General features: G+C 33.9%; 1 pseudogene; it reads left to right on the top strand.

Moving 5' to 3' along the window:
• Positions 1-275: 275 nt before the first annotated feature.
• LOC107016720 lies at positions 276-2,168 on the top strand (annotated as a pseudogene).
• The last annotated feature ends 1,603 nt before the right edge of the window (positions 2,169-3,771 follow it).

Raw genomic sequence — 3,771 nt, 5'->3', positions numbered from 1 at the left:
AATATATAACATGATTTCATTAAGATTGTTGTGGCTAAATTTCAATCAAACAAAATTATATGAAACTCAAAATCATAATCAAGATTTATTGTTGAACATTGTGCTAAACAAAACAACAATCTCTTTGCTTTTTATTATTAGAAAATGTTTTCAAAAATTTCAAAACAAAATCTGAATTTTCAAGAACCATTTTGAGAGATTTTAGAGAATTCCGACATTAACAAAGCAGAGGAAATTCAACGGCTCTGATGTCAAATATAAGACATTATACAACAATGACGCAGCGGAAATATGGTGTGATTGACATACCTCCAGCCATTGTTAGCGATATAGTCGGAGTCTACACTCAAACCTCACTCTTAGATGGTATGGAGTTTTTTAGAAGTAATGTGCTTAGGGACCTTTGAAACAAATGACATAATTATAATTGTGCTTCCATCAAGATGCTTGTGAAGTTATGAAAGTTACCAACCACTAGAGTAGTAGGATAGTGGATTTATGTAGTGGGATAATGGGTAGTTAATCATTATCCAATCAGTGGAATAATGGGTAATTAACCACTTTCCCATTAATGGGATAATGGATAGTTAACTACCTTTCTATCAATGGGATAATTGATAGTTAACTACCTTCCCATTAGTGGGATAATGGGTCCATGAAGTGGGATAATGGACCCATGTAATGCAGACCAGATCAGCATTAACAAAAATGCGAACATATCAAACTAAACATAAAGAAAGATATTTCTCATTGACTTGTAAAAACAATTTTTAACGTCCTTACAAGATAGCTGATGTGATAGATATTCAAACAGTTGTTATCGACAACGGAACTGCATCTAAGGTTAAGAAGAACAAACGACTTGCAATTTCAGTTTTATTCATTGTGTTGCTAGTTGATGGATATTCATACACTTGTTTCTTTAGGCTAGGTTTGTTAGGGATGATGGTCCAAAGACTATTTTCGAAAGTGTAGTTGGGTTCTCGTTATATCAGCTTCATGCTTGGTATGGGACAACAAGATGTTTATGTTGGTGATCAAGCTTAGCGGTATTTTGGCTTAGAAATATCCCATTGAACATGGCTTGGTAAAAAAATGGGATCATATGGAGAAAATCTAGCATCACATATTTTACAATGAACTTCGTTTTGCTCCTGAGGAGCATTCCATTCTTCTGACGTAAGTATAACTTAACCATGGAGAAAACCAGGAGAAATGACCGAAATCATGTTTGAGAAATTCAGTGTTCCATCCATGTATGTTGCAATCCAGCCTGTTCTATCTTTGTTTGCTAGGGGTCGCCTAACTGGGAAGCAGAAGAGAAGAAATACTGGTTCTCTACTGTTTATTATTAGCTGGTCACTAATTTCATTTAATATTTTACAACCAGGCATTGTGCTTAATTCTAGTGATGGTTCGACCCACACAATCCCCATCTATGAGGGACATGCACTTCCCAATGCTATCTTATGGTTAAGTATTAGTGGTCGTGATCTTACTAATTATTTATGGGAGCTTATCAAAGAATGTTTTGTATGTACATAGCGATAGAATAAATATTACAAGGCATATGAAGGAGACAATTACTTATGTTGCACTGGATTTTCAACAGGAGATTAAGAAGGCAAAAAATATATCTTCAGTTGACAAGGGCTTTGAGCTTCCTGATGGACGAATCTTTTACATTGGTGATGGGGGTTTCCAATGTCGTAAAGTCCTACTTCAGCCATCATTGGTCGGAAAGGGACCGACAAGAATCCATGAAAACGTCTATATTTCAATCATAAAAAGTGATGTTGATATTAGGAAGGACTTATTTGCCTACATTATGCTTAGTGGTGGCTCAACTATGTTTCCTTGTATAGCAGAACGTATGAGCAAGAAATCACTACTCATGTTCCAAGGGGAAAAAATATCGAGGTGATTGCACCACCTGAGAGGATGTATAACACCTGGATAGGAGGATCAATTCTAGCTTCCCTCAATTCTATCAAAAGAGTTAGTTTCTCCTTACTTTATTTGACTAATAAATCAATCTTTCAAGTCTTGTTAACTTTTTTTAAGCTGAAGGGATTCAACACTTATAACTACATCCTATTTAGATGTTGATAACAAAGGGTGAGTACGATGAATATGGTCCCTCAATTGTCTATAAGATGTGTTTCTAAGCTTTTGTGAGAACTTAAAATCCTCTTCAGTTAGTTCAGGCACCAGCAACATAAAGATTGAGTCTGTTTTCAGTTTTCTTTGCTTGGCTTGGCCTCTTTTCTTTGTAATTTAGCTTGTATACAGAAAGCTGATAATAACATAACTTAGATTCTTAAGAAACAATTACTAACATGGTATTGGAGTACAACCAGTTGAGAACTAGCTTGAGAGGGATCTTGTAGAGGTAAGGTTTTTTGTCGATAGAGATCAATGTCAAAACCCCATCACCACAGAGGTGAACGCCTGAGTGAATGTCTTGAGAACCAAGCTAACTCATAAGGGCTTGTGGTCTAAAAGTGGTGAATGAGACTAATTCAGTTCTAAATATTGGGCCAAGTAAAATATTAGAGAGTTTTATTTGAGATCCAGACCCAATTACCATTTGATAAAAAGGACTAGAAGTTAGAAAGAATATTTTATCAAATTATTATGGTGTATCTCTATTTCCTCATCACTTTTCTTTGATCAGTTCTGCTTCTCATCCCTTTTGTTCTATCTTTGTTCTTCAATTACCCTTTCAGTTCTTAAATTCCTTTGTAATTCCAATTAATATGGCTATACTAACAGTGTCACCTAGTTAGCTGGAATTATAATCATCAAGCAGTATGTCGACATTTGGTGATGCTGGAGGAAACTACAGTAGGTCAAGGTAAAAGATCCAGACTCCTTCATCCTCGAGTGGTCTTGTAGACTTAACCGTCACATCTACAAGTGGTTAGGGAATGAACAAATAAACACTAACAAGTTAAACCTTCTCAAAAATTCATAATTCTGAATTGTAGTGTCGCACAGAAAAATGCTCAACATTTTTAGCTCAGGACAGGCATTGAGGAACTTCAAATCCACGTAATGACTTTCAAGAATGAACAAGTAATTAAACACCAGGGCTAAAATATTGAGGAGTTGGATATCATTACAACCTGTAAGCTTCAAGGTAGATATCCCCAAGCACATGATTTATGGTACGTAAAACAAATAGATATTTTTCAAGTTTTATTAGAAATGAGAAACAATATTTTTCATATCTTTATCTATTCAAAACAAAAATTCATAAAAATATCAAAAAATATTTGATATATACTAAACATGATTAACTCAATCTGTTAACAATTCCCAAGCATTCAAGAATTTCAACATTATTAAAACTAGAAAATCAAAGCTAGAAATTATATCAAAAGAGATAAAAACAAAAATAATTAGCCCAAAATTATATTTATTGAATAATTCGACAAACTGAAATTTCAAAGAATTAAAGAAAAAAATACTACTTACCTTCATTTTAGTAATGAACAAAACTAATAGGATTGATCATATATCATAACTGATCACTACACGAATCAGAACTGACTCTGCCAAAAATTAAATCGAGTTTGGATGAAATAACAGTGAAGTTGGGAAATGGGGCAAGGATATGTAATGTTTAAATCAACTATATTTATATTTCTATGTTAACTTGTCTTTTCTGTCCCTTAAATATAATTCATGCTTGTAATATCAATTAATTCGACCCACTTCTCTATCTTTTATTCTGCTGCGACTTAGCTTTCTCTTCTTGCAACTCAA

The sequence above is a fragment of the Solanum pennellii genome, chromosome 4, assembly GCF_001406875.1.
Source record: "Solanum pennellii chromosome 4, SPENNV200".
NCBI classification, from domain to species: domain Eukaryota; kingdom Viridiplantae; phylum Streptophyta; class Magnoliopsida; order Solanales; family Solanaceae; genus Solanum; species Solanum pennellii.
Note: the sequence above shows the minus strand (reverse complement) of the source record. Positions and strands in the feature narration are given on the sequence as shown.